The following is an 18400-nucleotide window of genomic DNA, read 5'->3' as shown; positions in this document are numbered from 1 at the left end:
GAGGTTCGCGAGCATTTCCACAGAGAGTGTGACTGAGTGGGTCCCCACGAACAGCAGTGGGAACGGAAATTGTCGAGTGAGGATCCCTGCCAACACTGCAGTGAAATTCTTCGTCTGGAAAAAAAGGATGGTCTCCTCCTGGACTCAGCAGAGCCTCGAACGCCAGGACCCTCTCCCTCTGAGACCCCTGAGCCCCCCGCCAATGACTTGCAGAGAGCTCCGGCCCAGGGCTCCATGCACGCAGAGGCAGGCTCGGAAACACTCCTTCCAGAAAACGGGACCGTGACAGGTGAGTATACCCTGTATGATATCCTTGCATTCCTGGGCTTCCTTTATCTCAGAACATGGAGCAAAATCACAGCCTTTCTGCAAACAGGAGAGAATCTGCGCTAAACATGTCTCCAGAAATAAAGCTTCTGAGGGATGGTGGCTTCTTTCTCCTGCAAACGGAACGTGCGCTCTAAGGACTCAGGACTTGTGTGAAAAACCGCGTGTGATTCTTCATGAGTGTGTTGCATAGAGCACCCACTCTACCCTACATCTCACCTGGGCTCCCCCCACCCGCCACAACCTGCCATGCTCTCCTTCTGGTGGGGCCCAGATGGGTCTGATTTTTCAGATGTTCCTATCAGCTTTTACCCCAGTGCCCCATTCTGACAGATGGCCCTGCAGAAACTCTTCCAGGGACAGCCCTCCCCTCTCTGCCTGGACCATGAGCCCCTCGGGGACCAGGACCCAGTGGGTCCTGCCAGAACGAGGCCAGGCGTTCTGCCCACGTGGGAATCAGTGGCCAGTGTGGATTAGTGGACACTACCGGGAAACGCCCTGCCAAATCCCACATCAGAAGTCTCGAGAGCGAAAACACTTTTGCACACGGCATTATAATATGTCACAGTGCAAAAACGTTTTCCAAGATCCAGAGAGGTGTGTAAACCACAACCATATTGTAGCCCTCTTGACATTTCCAAAATAGTGACCAATAAAAGTTGCTATTTATGCGTGCCCTACTGGTGACACTATTAAATCTTTTGGCTGCACTGTTCGGGGAAGGTTACAGGCGGAAAGCAGTGTGAATTAGAACCGTGTCTAAGTTGGAATTTTATCTGGCACCATTTGGCTTAAACTCGGATTGCTAACGTTCAGGTTTTAGTCATACTGGAATTATTCAATAGAGGGCTCACTGCTGTGTGGCATTTTAGAAAGTTTATATGAAAAAAATGAACGAGCGAGTGAGAGAGAGGAAGAAATGCTTGGGCACGCTGCCCACACATGTATTTTGTTTGGAAAGAACCATTCTCCCAACTTGGGGGATAAAAAAGAGATCCAATTTATTAGCATTTCAAAAATTGTCATGGCCACAGAACGGGTAAACAGGGCAATCATGATCAATCTAAATTGAAAAGGGACACTTTGTTTATTAGACCCCTCAACTATCCAAGCTACGTTTTTTGTAATAGTTCAGATTTTTTTCCCTCCCTACCCTTCAGAAGTGACAGAGAAAAATCTATTTCTTGGCTGAAGTAATCTCAGATAAATTAATATCATTTTTCATATAAATTTGTTTGGGGAAACTTGAAACTGTAGCATAACCTATTGATTTCATTATTTGAATTAAGTTTAAGAAATCCTACAGCTGTTTGCTGTCAAAATTTAAACCTAGTGTCCATTTTCAGCAGAGCACTTAATATACATTTCACCTGGCGGCTCGCTAATGTTTTAATGTAACAGCGCGGACTCGGGAAACAGTGCAGGGCTCCTCTGAAGCTTATTTTGCAGCAGAAGGGCTAACAATTAGCAGTTTTGTTTTCCTGGGCTTGAAAGTTGTTCCTGGGCTGCTTCCAAAAATTGTGTTCCTCATTTTTGACCTTTTTGGAGTTTGGAATCAATGAACCACATTGCCTTCCATAAGAGTGTCAAGCGCAGAATAAAAAATTGCATCACATCATTTTTCATCGTGGCCAGATGAGGTCTGAGTGGAGGAACAAGGAACAGGAAAGAGAGAACATCTGAAAAATTGGCTCTGCGAGCTGGAATGTGATTCCGCTGGAAGGGGCCACTTTTTCCCCCCCTTTCTTTCCAGAACAGGCAGGTTGTAGACAGATCTGGGTCTTAGCCTGCCACCCCAAGGGCCCCAATGTCAAGAAATAGTGATAGAACACCACTCACTTATGCAACATCTGTAACACATAGAGCAAATTATTAATAGCTCACTATCCCAACCGCCACCACACAGTTTTGACATCGCAGGGGCCAGGAGCACGGAAGTTTTGCAGCTCAGAAAGGAAAACGGTGCTCTGGATAAAAATTAAACACAGGTGCTTTGAGTTTGCGTCCCTGAAAGGGAACATCACCAACTGTTTTGGGGGCACACAGAATGGCAGTGCTTCCAGCTCAGCTAAAAGGTTAACAGAGCTGATCTGCGGTGGACGTTATTTATTTATTTATCCCATGTTGTGTCACTTGATGCTAATGTCTGTGATGCTGACAGTGCTGTGAAGAGCCAATTATGCCTCTCGCCGCAACGGAGGGTAATGCAGAGGACCAGGGAGTGGAGGCCTTTTGCTTACAAAGAAAACAAAACCGAAGCCACAGCACAGATCAAAGCCCTGGCAAGTGGGAGCTGCTTGACATTCACCACATGCCAACCCCTCATTACTAGCCACCGCTCCGACTTTCGGAGACGCAACCTCCCTCCTTCCCCTACAAATCTTCACCTCGTTTTCCCTTTCCTTTCTTCCTTTTTTACATCGATAACAGAATCTTGTGTTCCTTGCTTGGAAATTAACACACAGCAAGCATTCTTGTTGTTTTATCTTATTTTTTCCCTAGAATATCACCATTTGAAGTTCTTAACTATCTGCATCCCGTATCCCTGCAGAGGCGCGCAGACAACCTTGTTTTGAGAGCGCGTTGCTCAGCGTCTGCAGAAGTGGAGGCTAAGCCTGAACTCTCTGCCGTGATATCAGAGCTATTTCCCCTTGATTTCAAGTCCACCTCGAAGGCGTTGCTCCCATGAACTCGGACCTGGGAGAGTGAGGATAGGGAAATTAGCCCAGAAGAGCCTCACCCCGGTCCCCAGTTTCCCCTCTCTGACGGGGATACACCCAACACCTGTCTGCAAACTGTTATTGGGCAAGGCAGGAGGTCGTGATGTGAGGGGAGGCCAGCGTGCCTCCAAACCCAGCTGAGAGAGGGCAGTGTGACAACTAGTCATTTCTGTTACATCTTCTGCAATAGTTGCCTAGCGTACCCTCCTGCCTGATGGGTTGTTGCGATCTGTCACCGGGGGGAAGAAAGCAGAGCTGGTCATTCCCGGGTCTGGGCAAGCAGGTGAAGAGGAGGCCCGCAGCCAAGAGCTCTGCCAGCAGGGCAACTGCAGGGGGAGGGTGTCTGCCAGATTTTTCCATTACCTCCGGCAGCCCGTCCACACTGAGCATAAGGGCCTCAGCCTGAGTCGGTGGCCACCTGCACGCAGCAGTCCTCGCCCATCTCCGGTGGGAGAGGCTGCGCTGAAGGGAAAGCAGAAGGAACCCCTGTCGCTGACAGCTCTGGGGGTCAGGTGGGCGACGAGGCAGCAGAGCCACTCCCGCAGATCTCCGTCTTCATTACTGAGAAGCGCAGGGAGCTCGCGGGAGGGATCCGAGTTGGTTTAGGCTACTATGACAAAACAGCATACACTGCATGGCTTATCAAACAGAAACGGACTGCTCACGGTTCCGGAGGCTGGGAAGTCCAAGATCAAGGTGCCGGCGGATCTGGTGTCTGGTGAGGGCCTCTTCCCGGTTCCTAGACAGCTACCTTCTCACTGTGTCCTCACGTGGTGGGAGTTGCTGGAAGCTATCTAGGGTCTCTTTTACAAGGGCATTAATCTCCCTCATGAGACCTCCACGCTCATGACAGTATCACCTCCCAAAGATCTCAAGTGCTCATCAGCTCGCTGGGGATTGAGTTTCGACACTGAGTTTGGGAGAATAAATAAATATCAGTCTGTTGCAGAAAGGGTTCCTGCTCTTTGCCTTGTGTGGGACCCTGGGCGGCAGCTGCCAGGGACACCGTGGCCGCAGTCCCTCCTCCGCACCAGCAGGAGCCAAGTGGGGCCAAACCCCCAGACGCAGACAAGCTCACGGGGATGGCCACACTTGGTAAAGCCATGATGCTCCGGAGACCGCAGGGACTACTGGGTCATGGTCAAGGCCGCGAACCTTCTGCGTCACACCCTTCCCCGAGTGGAAGGGAGAAGGGGAGAGCAGCCTCGGAACGATTGGCCCTTCTTCTCCAAGAGCAGTGAACTGCCTAAGGAACTCTTTTAAACCATCCTGTCTGAATTAGTTTAAAACTGAGCTGGTTATTTGCTACTCCCGCCCCCCCCCACACTAATCAATACATGAGGGGTGATGAGCAAAACCCCATTACTTACAAATAAAAGGATTTTATGTTCCTTTTCACAGGGATTGTAACGTGTCAAATTCCAGGAAAGCTTCATAGCCGAGCAAACTGTGGGCGTGTTCACTCTAGATCCTTACTGACCAGGCAGAAACACCGACATGGGGGGGATTCTCTTAGGAAAACTGCCAGAACCCATAGAACTCGTGGGGGTATCAGCATTCCCTGCGCTGACAGGTGGAGGCGGGGCTCCTCTGCGCAACCAAAGCTACAAGGAGAGGGGCATTTCGTTCAAATGCGCCTTGAAAACAGCTGCGTGCCAGGCTCTGTGATAGTTTTGGCAAAAAGTGAAAGGCACCCTTGAGGAGACGTCAGGCTGGGGGAGACAGAGGCATCGAAGAGGAGGCTTGGCAGGCTGACCCCGGAAGACAGGGCTTTTCTTACATTAAGGGGAGAAAATTCCATTTATTGGCATATTATGTGGCATGGTTTACTTGGATTTATTGCATATGCAAATATATGTATATTTATGCAAATATATTACTTTATTTTGAGATTGTAACAAGAATTTCCTTTGCACTGTTTCTTCTGTTTCAACGCATATATACATACCTGGACATGTATATATATTTATGTATATATACATTTACATCGTTTCTTTTTCGTCCTTTATTTTTGCTGCTCTGGTCAAGTTACTGGCCTTTCCTTCTCCCGCTGATAATTTGGACATTGGCTGCATTTGTATTTCACTGTTGGTCACCTTCTGTGCCGGGCATCTTGCGCTCGCCCCCAACCTGTCTCCATCCCTGCGCCGTGTGTCCAGGGGCTGAGCGGGCTGGACCACAGCATCAGGCTTCTTTGCTCCAGGGCCTGTGGTTAGCTCTGGGCAATGGGGGCAGCGGCCGGAAATTGGAAATTGGAGGGGAGGGTGCAGGTGCTCGGCGCCTGGATCCCGCACGGTCCCCCGGCAGCTGCCCAAAGGCAGTTTGAGTCCTTTGAGGAAAGACCTCAGCTCCTGCCAGGAAGCACCCTCTATACGTTGGACACTCTGTTCTCCCAGCTCTGTGTTTGGCTCTGTGTCCTGCTAACCCTGTCCCCTTGTCCTGCACGTCTGGACTGGGGGGTGGCACGGGAGTTTCCGCTCCCTGGGGCCCTGCAGTATCCATGCTTGTCGCGTATCAGACATTTCTCAAAGTTCCCATTTTGAGTATGCCCTCTGTTTCCTGCTGAGACTGGCTGAGAATCCTCCCCTTCTTTGGAAACCATCGCCAGACAAATATTTCTCTAAAGCAATGTGAAAACAGACTCTGCGTCCTTCCTCCAAAGATATTCTATTCCTCCATTTCTTCTGTGACCCCTCAGTTGCTTCCCCTACCCTCTCCTCCCCAGATGAGGCCCTGGGAATGACTTATTTCCCCCTTTCACAGCTCCCACTGGCTCCTACGTTTGCTGGGTAATTTATTACTTTATTTCGAGATTATTATTAGAATTTTCTTTGCACTATGTCTCTTCTGTTTCAAGAAGCTCATGCGTCTCCAGACACTCCCCCATCATTCATTTAGATTTAACCATATGGTACAAGATGTGTCTGGCAGCTTCTTCTCTTTCTTCATCATCCCCACCTTCAGATCTCTGTTCTGATACATCCATTTGAACATTACATCTTTAAAAATTAACAGTTACAGTAAGTGTTTTGGATCAGGGAGAGTAATTCTATTCTCCATAATCTTTTAAGAAGACACCCCGCACTCAGTGGGGAGAATGCAAGCCTAAAGCGGGCAATGGCTCACCGCCCCCCACCCCGAACCGCCAAGTTAGAAGATCCTAACTGTATACCACATATTGTTGGGATTATCAGATTTGGGGTCTGGACATTTGGTTCGAATGTGGCCCAGGGATTTTGAGCAGACTTCTCAGTGAAGACCAGAGTTGTTCCGCTGGTTGCCTTTGGTGTGTTTATTTTATGCCAGATGGAAGGTGAAATTGTCTTTCAGTTTGGGAGATAAGAGTGAATGGATTTTTAATTCATTATTCGGTAGTATTTGGCTCTGGAAAAAAAAAACACAAACTATACTCAGTTTGCAATTTGGGTGGCGTTTTGGAGGACTCTCATTACCATATAATCATTTCTTTTGCCTGCTTTCAAAGGCCAGGTTCGGGCGACACAAGAAAGCAAGTATTTCGCTAAGACATGCTCTTGGATCCCCTCCTCAGACTGGCTCTGCGGACACTGCCAAGTTCACGCCGCGCTGCGATCCCATCCTGCACCGCTTTCCCCTCCCCCTGCAGAGTACCCCGTGTGAGAACGCTTCCCTCTGGGGGCTCTCCTCCGCAAGGGTGAGTGTGTGCCCACGGCGTTCATGACTCGCTCGCTCCATGGCTTTTGGTGAACAAAGCAGGGTCTCCATGGGCATTGGGGGCAAGGTGTTCAGAAGTCTCATCACAAAGCATGCTTTTCAAACTAATCACAATTTACCAAGTAAATACTGACCGAATTAAACATCTCCTCTCCAGGAGCGTCGATTTGCCATGGTGAAGAGTCTTGAGTATCTTGGTGGCCAGGAGCACCTCTCTTGCAAATTCTGCCTGAGGTGCTTCCACCCGCCTGTAAAGCAGGGTCTCGGCTCTTGTGCCCATATCCCGGCAGCGTCCCTACACGGGCCGCCTTTCGTGTCTCACCGCGTGCGGCCAAGCTGTGTGGTAGCACCCGGCACCGGGAGCACACTGTGCTCGCTTTGCTGTTCCTGCTGTGGCTGCTGGCACAAGACCTCCAGCAGGGCTGTCCCTGGAGTCCTGTCCCGTTTTCTTCAAGTGGAAAGGTGTGGTCCTGAAGAGTGTGTTCTTAATCACTCGTTTTGGATGTTTGGTTTAATAGGATGCTTGAACCATTGATTCACTTCTTAAAAATGATTTGACTACAACACAATCATACAACACAGGTGCAGGTGTGACCAAGAGAAGAGATGCCACGTAACACAAAATTACCCAGCGGGGGTGGGCGGGCTGAAGTACACAAAGGGAATGCCATCAGGATGACTCTGTCCTTGCAACAGTGTGCAAACTTCCAGAACGCCAGGGGTTGCCATAAATTCCTCATCCTTCTTATAGTTCTTTTTTGTGAAATGGACACAAATAAAATGGCATGATTATTTTTCTTCTGAAACCACATTTTTATAATGGGCAGGCACTCTCTGGGGATCTATGGACCACAGAAGTGCTGTGCTGACCACAGCACCCCCTTCAGCTGCCAGTCTTCAGACTTGCCTCTCTGTTGGGCTGTCCAAGGTCAGCCCGCTGGCCCTGCAGCCTGCTGGGCCCCAGGTTCTGGAAACCACGCTGGCCCTGGGATTCCCGAGGCTCACGCTGCTGTCTGGGGACTGGTGGGGCCGGCTCCAACTCTACACTTCGGGAAGCCAGATAAGTTTACTTCTCTCTTCCCAGCTATCAAATGTGACTCATCTCCGGATGTTTCCTCTTGAAAATTCCTCCTGACATAATATCACTTCTCCGGCAGAGTTTTCGGCGGCCACTCAAGGTTTTTACAACCGACCTCTGAGGTTTTTATGCTTCTTAATTGACTTTCCCTAGTCAAATCCAGAGCAAAAACTACAAAAGGTTTGGTACTTTAATAAATGCAAGCACTATTTCAGTATCATTGTCCTGTGGATAGAATACAAAAATTACAATATATTTAAACTAAATACTATGTTTGCCTAAATCCTTTGAAAGTGTCCTCCATGGTATACAGAATCTTCAGTTTCTCCTTTTGGATTATAGATTAAATTGGAAACCTATTTCTTATATTAAAATGATTCCAAGGGAAAAAAAATTGTGCTCTCTTGCAAATCTTAAGTCACTACGGCATTGCCAAAATAATGAGAATAACCTGGAGAAGGCTCTTATTTTCTTGCATACCCTTGTTCTCTGGAACCCTAAGCTACATTCCTCCCCAGCCCTCAACCCTGACCCTCCCCTGGCCAAGGCCACCCAGAAATGGGTCTCTAGGTGGCAATTGCCACCCAGGATCTGAGCAGGAAGGGACAGGGCTGCAGAGAGAGTAGGAAAGCCCCTTCTGGATGAGGTCCTGGGGCAACTGTGACATCAGCTGGAGAAGAGGAAGAGGTGGGAGAGGAGCTGAAGGAGGGAGAGATGTGGAAATGAGGAGGGCTTGAGGGAAGGCCAGGGAAGAGTCAAGCCAGTACTCCCCATGGTCCCCAGCATCCTGGAAACCTGACCCGGCGTCCAAAAGGGAACATCAGAAGTGGGAGAAGGCTCGGCTCCGTGCTTTCTGGATCCCGCCTGAGCTTTTTATGACACATTATCTGGTTTGTCAAAAAAACATTTTTATTCCATGAGAAAGAAAAACTTTGGCAGAATTGTTTAAATTATTAAGGCTCAGGCCAGCAGTTTCCAAGGGCTTTTGAACTTAGATTCCTTTACAGTTTTATAATCTCATTCTTTTGGAAACCTCTCTGAATTTTCTCCCAGTATAGGAAAATAATGGATTACCATTTCAAGATGTTTTTATGACAAGGTGACTTCCTCCCAGAGTTTGAGGTAAATTATGAGGTTGAAAATCTTGTTGCATCATGAAAGTTCTAATATTTCATGTTCATATAAGAGCGCTTTACAATTTTCAAACTCCATTTCGTACTTTTCTCATTTCATCCTCCCAAACACATGAGGGGAGGTGGGAAACACAACTTTTTTTTTTTTTTTCTACCACGTAGATAAGAAATTAAGAGTCCAGTCAGCTGAGTGTCTTGCCAGGATCCCTCAGGTAATGGGCTTCTGTTTTGGGGTCACTGCTCCACCCACTAGCTGTTCCCCTAATTCCCAACATGTGCCCCACAACTCGCAGCAGGGACACAAGCTGAGAGATCGTCATCTAGCCCCTTACGTCACAGACAAGGACACCAGGGTCCAGATCCCTGGGGCCACTACTCGGCGCACATGGTCAGTGGCTTGTAGACTCTTAGGAACCCAGACCCGAGATCCAAGGCCACCAGATGTCCTGAATCTCAGCTTCTTGCTGCACCCCAGCACTCTGATAGCTCCTTCCTCTGAAAACAGTGGTATGTCGACAGAATCATTGGTTTTGTTATGCTTGGAGATCAATATCAAGCCTGGAAATCATCCTTGTTCTTTTCCTGTCTTCCTTCCAATGCCTTAAAATAAAAGCACATCTATGTCGTGACCGCCGTTGTGAAAATCCCAACCTGTCTTTAGTCAGAGTGGAAGAGGCTAAGTTAAAATCCTCAGACCCAGATCGGGGACAAGCTCATCTGTGACTGGTGTGTGTGTGTGTGGGGGGGGGGCTCTAAATTTCCATCCAGCCACTGGGGGCTTCAGGGATCAAAGGGGGGGCAAGGGAATCATTCAGAGAGAGTTGGTCCTTGGGCTGTTCAGAAGGTTGGTGCCTGATCTTTCCTCATTCCCTTTTACCTTTCCTTGTCTCAGAATTACTTCTAATCGGTAACATGTTTGCAGAAGCAAGATTTTTAACAGTGCAGAAAAAGGTGCTATGATCCTGCAGAGCGTTATGAACTCCCATTACTTTAGTTTAGACTATGAGAAAAATGAGGGCATATAAGACTATATTAGAGAAAAAGATGTAATATTCTATTACTAGGTTTATAGCTATATATAAAATCCAAGTACACTGCTCCCAGCCACCCATCCTCCTCTGTTCAAGCCACTAATAAATGGTGAATTCCTTTAGTTTAAAGATTGTGACTCTCACCTTTAAGCTTTCATAACTGTTGGAAGGGAGAAAATTAAAGCCACATAACCCCATCTATTTCTTTCCAAAAGGGAAAAAAATCCACAAAATTTAAATCTTTTGCAAAGAAGAGGAAAATTTATTTAATGAGTATGACACCCGTAAATATCTGCTCCCTCACAGCTAACTGTGCCTTGGCTTAGAAAGGGCCATGAGAACACACAGGGACTGTAGTGCTGGGTGGACAGAACACGAAGAGGAACCCACCGGGGTCGACTCCCACGTAGGAAGCAGGGGCCTGGGCCAAGGCAACCCAGCGCCACTTGCTTGTTGCAAATAAGGCCCTTCAGCGATACCAAACAAATGAGACCGCCAAGAATTTTTTTCTTGTTCCTAACTTTCCCATAAAAAGATTCAGGTAAATGTAGCATGACGAGCCAATTTAAGCCAATTTCAAAGTTATTTGAGTAATTGGTTATTAAGATAACAGTCTCAAATTTCAATTCAGCAATTATTGTCTTAAAGACACAGACCCAGGCATCAGGAGAAAAGTAGGTGTTTTAAAGTGAAAGAGTCCTGGTTTCCTGGGGAGAAAGGCATCCCCATGAGCTGCACCAAACACTGAGAGCATTTCCCTCTTCTCCAAAAGGGGCCTCCACACTCACAAAGAGGAAGTTTCCAGAATACAACAGAACGGTGCTTCTAAACACAGGAACGGAAACGGCACTCTTCGAGCCTTGATGATTACGAAGACCCAAGATCACACGCACTCACACGCGCACACACACAAATGCACGCATGTGAGTGGGTCCTCACCTTAAGCTGAGACCCACAGAGAGACTTTCTCCCATCCCCCAGGAGACCAGTGCAGCCTCACACAGTCTCCTGACGGAAAAGATGGCTTTGGCAGGGCTTCTTGGTGGATGGCCAAATTTGCCTTTCTAATGATGGGTGGAATTACCTCCAAAAAGCCTTCCAGTAAAGAAATACAAAATGCTCAGCTGATTCCCAGTTAATCAACCCCCTAGGACGGATGTCTGTGACCAATTATTACCAGCTACTAGATAATCACTAAGCCCCGGCTGCGAGGGACCTGCTTGGGGGCACTGGTTGCTCAAAGGTTTTCAAAACACATGGAAATTCTTGATGCTGGAGCGATCGAGGGAAGACAAGCATCAAAGAAACAAAGTGACCTTTTGAAGAACACAGAGTGATAGCAAGAATCATCACCGTGGTGAGTAGGGCCTGAGCATCTCCTAGGTGCCAGGCTCCGTGTCTTAGATGACTCCTCTCATTTACTCCGCGCAGAGATGCCAGGGGGAAGGCATTTTCAGTGGAGGCTGTGGAGGCTGCCCAAGGTCCTACAGGTTGCAGGGAGCACGGGCGTTGCAAGACAGCCCCTGCCTCAAATGCCAGGCTCCTCGTCACCGGACTGGGCTGTCACTAGAGTGTCTTTATCACTATTTCGGGGTGAAGCAGGCAGGCGTTTTCACACTTGCATCCATCCACCCATTGACTCAGCGTACAAACATTCACATGGGCAGGCAAGGCTCCTTTGAATGAATAGGGAAGGCCTGCAACAAAGAGACGTATTTCGAAAATGAGCAATGACGATTAGTCCATTGCATTTGGAAAGTCAGCTCAGATGGGAATCGCTCCCTGGTAACAGCAAGTCCGAGGCCATCCGTGGAGGACACAGGCCTCGCCTCCTCTGTGGATTGCGGTGTCCACGCTGCGCTCCGCAGAGCTCCCCCGGCTCTGGTTCAGCCCTCCGGGGTGGAGGTGGGCTGTGCGGAAGAAGGGAGGGTCTTTGTGCAGAAATGCATGGGGCTGACCCAAATATGTCTGCTCTCTGAATGCATGCCTTCAGCAGCCGAGCTGAGCGGCGTTCTGAGCACACGGATGGCAGGCAGGAAGAGCAGGGAGAGAGCAGGGTGTGATGCTGTCCTGCACGGCCTCCGTCCTGCCCCGGCAGCTGACATGGGCACATCTGTCATCAGAGAAAATTCTTTTCAGGTGCACAGTGTAAAAAAAAGTGGAGGTTCCCAGCTGAATCCAAACCTTGCAAGCGTATGTATCCATGTGCTGCTCTCACTCTTCATTCTCCTGCATTTACATCTTTTGGAGTTTCTTCGTCCCAGACAGGGATCCCACTGAGTGAATTATAAGACAGGTATTTCCTGAGGAAGGGAAGTGGATAAATATGAGAGGTGGTTCAGCCGCCGAGCCTCTCTGGTCAGCGGTCAGAAATAGAAAAGATGTCGGTGGTCATTAGAGAGTATTTGGTCCTTACAACTTCCATCTCCTTTAAAAAAAAAAAAAAAAAAAACAGTGTCTTCGCAGCGTATGAGAATCAAAATGTCCTTCAAATATCATCTGTTTACTTCATTTCCAAACTTTGGCTGGCCACACAATCATTTTGTTCAAAGCCTTATGGAGAACAAGGCTGATCAAATGAAACACACCCAAGTCCAAATTGAATGGGACGGCAGATGGGGTCCCATCCCTCCTGCATCCTGTGGCCCTTGGAAGAGGTCCGTGGAGCCCCTAAATCCCCACAGACCTGTGTATGGAAACCCTGATGCAGTGCCCTCTGCATCTCAGTTGTGAGGACCCCAACGTTCCGTAAGAGAAAGCGAGCTTCTCCTGACTGCAGGGGAAACAGCGGAGCTGGGTTCGGGCCCCGGGTGGCTGGTTTCCAAGCTGGGGCTCCGGGTGTTGGCTTCTGCCTACACCACCGCTGCACCTTGTTACCTGCATCAGGATGTAGACCAAGGATCTACAGGGGATTCCCCAGGATCCAGGCCTGTCGCCCCTTTTGTAGCCACTCTTTCAAGCAAGCCCATCCAAGCCCATTCTGCCGGTGAACACCTGCCTCCCAATGACTCCCCAGTGGCATGGCCTCCCCAACTCCTCCCAAACCCAGGTGGGCGTGCACACCTGCCCAAGGGGAGCTTCTCCCTGCACGCCTGGGGTGTCCTATCCGGGGATAAGACACTCTCATCTGAGCAAAGACTGAGGTTCACCCTCCATGCCACTCCCAAAGGAAGGGAGTTTTGAAAGCTCACAACCTCATCCTCAGCCCTTGGTCTGGGCAACCTCACCTTGCCTGTCCAGGCTGTGCTCAGGCCTCTGGAAATAGAAGCACTCAGGTCTGTAGAAACTTTTAAAGGACATTCACATAGAGTGTCTCATAGGAGCTTCATTCGATGTCTGAGTTCAGTTTTATTCTCATCTCCAAAAAAGGAACAAATTGGCCCCAAGGAGAGATGTTCCAAGATACACTGGGGGCCCCCCGAGTAGCTTCGAGTCCGCCTGGCCCTCTGTCACCTCCAGTTTGGTTCCATCTGTCTCAGCACTCATCTTCATTGTTGAGTGAAGCCAGCCCCAGCATACTGGAGGTGGAGCCCAAGGCTCTGTCCAGGGAAAGAGGGAGATGGCCTGCCTGTCCTCTGCCAGACTTTCCAGAACTCTCCCTGCTGCTCAGACTGGTGCTGCAGGCTCCATGTGCCTAGCTCAGCACCCTCCAGTCCCCGGACATCAGGCTCCTGGGAGAGTGTGGGGCACCCGCCTTGACGCCCCACAGACTCTGAACCGCCTGTGTCGAGATCAGAAGCAACTCTCTGTCAGTCATTGGAAAGCAGTGTATGGATACAGGAAAAGCACAGCAACAAATTTGCCAGTCATGTCAAGAATATGTATCAAACAGCACGTCAGAGTGTAAACAACATGCCATAAATAGCAACGTGTCTCTAAATCAATTGAACAACAAAAATGGGTGTTCCAGAAACAGAAGCACACCGTATCTTTCAGATTGGCTTTTACTCACTCGGCATAATTCTCTGAAGATACGTCCAAGCAGCTGCAGGCCCATGGTTTGTCCCTTTTTCACTTCTGAGTAATATTCCCTTGCATGGACGTACCACCACTGGTGTAATCATTTACTCCTTGAAGGACATAAAATGCACATGATTTTCACAGAAACTGCCATCTTCAGGAGAGTGGAGCTCATACAGAGCCCCACACAGTGGTTCCACGCCCCCCAGGCCCCGAGCACTGGCCCCTGGTGCATCTAATGAGCCCCATGGACAGCAGAGTCATCCCTCACCGTGCGTCCTGCAGTGTTTGTTCAGATGGGCTGAATGGTGCCATGTTCCTATATTTCATAAATTGTCCTCATGTCTGTGGCTCAGGCTGCAAGAGAGGAAAAACCCCAAATGGAACACATCAAGTAATATGATCATAAGGTTTAACTTGGGTTACTTTTAAAGTATGGGGAGAGCGGATTATCAACTTTTTATTAAAAACATTTACCATCTCCATGGGGAGATTTTTTTTTTTTTTAAACTGGGGCACAGGAAGGACAAATGGTATCAGGTTTGGCAAAAAGGAGTTAATATCCTGTAAATTAGAACTCCTGGAAGATTTTAATTATGAAAAGAGAAGGTGATCCAGTCAGCCTATATTCCAATAGAGCAAACTGGGCCTTTAAATTATTAAGTTCTAAAAATCGTTCTCTTTTTCCCAGTCTCTCATGTGCTTTTAAACTAATTCTCGGCATTAGTGTATTTGGCTCTAAGTTGGGTATGTGCTCGGCCTGACAACGCTCGGAAGTGCCAAGGCATAAAGTTTGTAGCTCACCAGAGAATGCTCCATTGGTTTCCCATTTGTTTAAAGTTAGACAGTCTCCTTCTAATTGGATTCAATTACCAGTGGTTACAGGCTCTGTAAGGAGACAACACGCTTCTGGGGGGCTCGAGGAGGCTTGCACAAAGTCTGGCTGGGTCTCCCAGACCTGAGGGTTCCTGCCACACAGGATGGAGAGTAAGATGCATCCCAGGCCTCTGGCCTGCTGTCTGCCGAATCCCTTGTGCATGATGCAGAAGAGAGGACAACAGTGTCATCTTCTGCTCCGGAGACCAGGGGACAAGATGCAAAGGCATGAGACTGTGGATGGTCCACTAATGGGAAGCCCAATGGAAACAAAAACCGGAGCCTCTACGACACATGAAGCTTTTGCCAGTGCAAAGACATTACACAGAGTCTCTGGTGGTTCGCTTCTGTTCTTATGACTTATTTCTGATTCCATCGGAGCAGTTCTGGCTGATGGGACAGGACTGGCTCTTAGGATCAGTGACAGAAGCAGGGCCCCATACAAGTCAGGAGAGCGCACTTCCAGAGCGAAGGTCAACGGGTGCCCTTTTGAAAGCAGACACAGGATGGGAGCAAGTAATCCTAAAGACAACCCCAAGAGGCCTAAAGAGAGCAAGCCCGATTGGACCTAAAATAAGTGTCCCAGCATATTGTTCAGCAGGAAAAAAGCTCAGCCACGGCTGGTGCCATAGGGCTGCAAGGGGACGGGCAGAGCAGCGCGGTGCAACACAGCTTGTCTGCTTGGGGTCTTCCTGGAGGCTGCTGGCTGAGGCCAAAGCAGAAAGGAAGCCCCCAACCCTCCCTCCGTCCTCAGAGGCTGCTGGGACATGGCCCCCTTGGAAGGGCACGACCCTGCTGCAGACACACATCCCTGTCGGAGGGACATGATAACCCTGGAGGGACAAGGTCCAGTTAGAGAGACACCCTCTGTGGCCTACTCAAGGGATGCCCAGAAGGCACTACCCCGAAGGCTGGAGAAAGGGAACAGGGGCTGTAATGTGGTCAGCACACCCTCGGCGGGTAGGGATGTTCCCACCAGCTCACCCTGTCCTGAACATTCTGGACACTTTAGCAGGGTGGTTCCAGTCTCAGACTCTTCCTCTCATGCCATCGGATGACATAAAACTTTCCTCTGGGGGGAGGGAAGTCTCCAGGGGAATTGTCCTGAACAAGTCCCCTTGGCACCTGCTCGAACGGGGAGCTGCTTACAGGCCAACATCCTCCCTGCTAAGCAGCACGGCAGCGTCCAGCCTGCATGTCTGTTCGAGGCGAGGAAAGCCCTGGAGGACGTACCAAGCGTCCACAGAGTCTTCCCAAGGCTGTGGAAGGACCGCAGGGGGGCTGCCACCTTTTACAGCCAGCTGCCCAACGTGGGAGGGCCCGTCTCCCAGATGAGGCTCGAGAGGTCTGAGGCGAACATCGACAGCAGAGGCCCTGGATCCTTAGGATTCTGAGGACACAGGGGGGTCCAGCTAAGCCACACCTGGTCCAGGCATCCTGGGACCCCCAGGAGCATCGGATGGAATCAGGAGAGGATGAACGGCTGACAGGGAAGCCAGAGGCAATCTGTGTGCTGAGCCTAAGTGTAAGCATAGAGGGGGCCGTGCCACTGGACCACACTGTCCTGCACCCCAAGGACCCACCAATCTCACTGCAGCCAAGATGGCTCCTCCCTCCCACCCCAGGTGCTGTTTCAGAAACAAAGTCCACCAGCTCCTGGACCCTGGGGCCAGAATCCTGACCCACATCCTCTTATCTCATCGAGTAACCCTTTCTTTAATATTAAAATATTTAATATTTTAAGCAATGAGATGTCCAGAGTCTCCTAGAGTCAGACCCACTGCAATCACTCCCTGCTTTCCATCTGTTCCAACAAGACGCAGGTGCTGTTGACGAATGCCTTCCGCAGAGACAGTGCACCTGGAGCTCCAGCCCGGGGCCTACGCTTTCCCTGCACCGGAGCTGGGACGCTTCACACCAGCGGTGGTAGTGAAGAGCTGCCGTGTCACCAAAGGAGGACCCAGTGTCACAGGACACGAGCTGCATCCAGTGTCGCTCTCATGGCACAGCACTTGGGGCTCGGTTGCTGCTGGGGGCTAATTAGTCCCTGGGGGTTGGAAGAGTCAGTGCCCTGCCCAGAGCTGACCAACCCAGGGGGAGCTAGGCAGACCCCAGCAGCCCGCCATCCCTCCCAGGTGTGCGGAGCCCAGGTGACAGCCCCAGGGAGAAGAGAAAATTGCAAAATTGTTGCTGCTAAATCAACCCCATTAAAAATGGCAATTATCCACACTTCCAATGTGGGCAACGACCCTTTGGGCCAATTAATGAGAAAAACACCTCTGTGCTTGGCCACTTCGTACCCAAGTCACTCTTGGCTGTTTGAGAGCTCTCCAGGAGTCACTGGTGAACCCAGGTCGGGAGAACCCCGTGAAAGGGGCTGTGCATCGTGAACGAGAGCAGTTACAGACACCATCCAGTAAGTATCTGGTCACCTCCACGGGGATATTTCTGCTCCGTGATTAAGGATCAGTTCCTGTGGCCAGAGAAGCATGTCTGGGATGACCAAGGTACCCGTCCGGGAGCTGTCCTAGACCAACGCTGTGACCAGGGCCTCAGTCTTCTCACCTGTGAAATAGCATAAACAGAGCAGACTCCACAGGATAGGGGGGCAACTGCCCCCCAGTGCCCTGGGGCCCGGTGAGAAATTTCTGAGTCGGGTACCCCATGGGGCCCTTCCCCTGTTTCACACTTTGTACCCACTACACCTGCTATGAACTGCTTGGGGGCAAAACCCACACTCACTCATTCATTCTTATTCCACGTATTTGGTCACCGAACTTTCATGGTGGCCAAAACAGATACTCCCCTCCTCGTGAGTTTACAGTCCCACATGAAGGCATTAAATCAAGAAATAGGGCAAAAGCTGAACAGTGTCATTTTAGTTTGTTTTTATTCAATTGCCAACAAGAAATGGCAGGCTCTGAAACTGATTAACACGCGGCAGGATAGACTCACTTCCCCAGGTCTGCAACATTGTGAATACGGCAGACGTTTGTCTGGAATATTCTGTGATAAGATCTAAAGCCATAAGATTGTGGTATCTTTTGGTGCAGGAAGAATTCCAAACTTATACATGTATCCTGAAGAAATAGTTGTTTTAAAAGATATATTTATTTATTTTAGAGAGAGAGAGCACGCGTGCAAGCAGGGGGAGGGGCTGAGAGAGGGACAGGCGGACTAGGCGCTGAGTGCGGACCCGGATGCAGGGCTCGATCCCGCAACCCTGAGATCATGACCCCAGTGTCTTCTATATGCCCAGTGTCCTTCTAGAAAGAGGAAGAGAGATCACAGGGAGATGCCATGTGAAGACAGTCACACGGCCGTGTGCTGACAGAGAGAGAGGTGCATCTTCAAACAAGGACTGTGGGCAGACACCAGACCAGAGGAAGGGGAGGAGCCTCTCCTGCAGGTTTCAGAAGAGCCGTCCCCCTGATGGCTCGATTTCAGACTTCTGGCCCCCAGAACTGGGAGACAATCAATGTCCCTTGGCGTCAATGTCAGTTACCCGCCTGGGGTGTTTTGTTAGGGTGGCCCTAGAAACTAACACGCACAGTGAATATCAGATTTCTTGCCTTTAAAAAA

Source organism: Ursus americanus, chromosome 6, assembly GCF_024610735.1.
Source record: "Ursus americanus isolate L20-20 chromosome 6, mUrsAme1.1.p, whole genome shotgun sequence".
NCBI lineage: Eukaryota > Metazoa > Chordata > Mammalia > Carnivora > Ursidae > Ursus > Ursus americanus.
The sequence above is the reverse complement of the archived record's forward strand: the minus strand, read 5'-3'. Positions refer to the sequence as shown.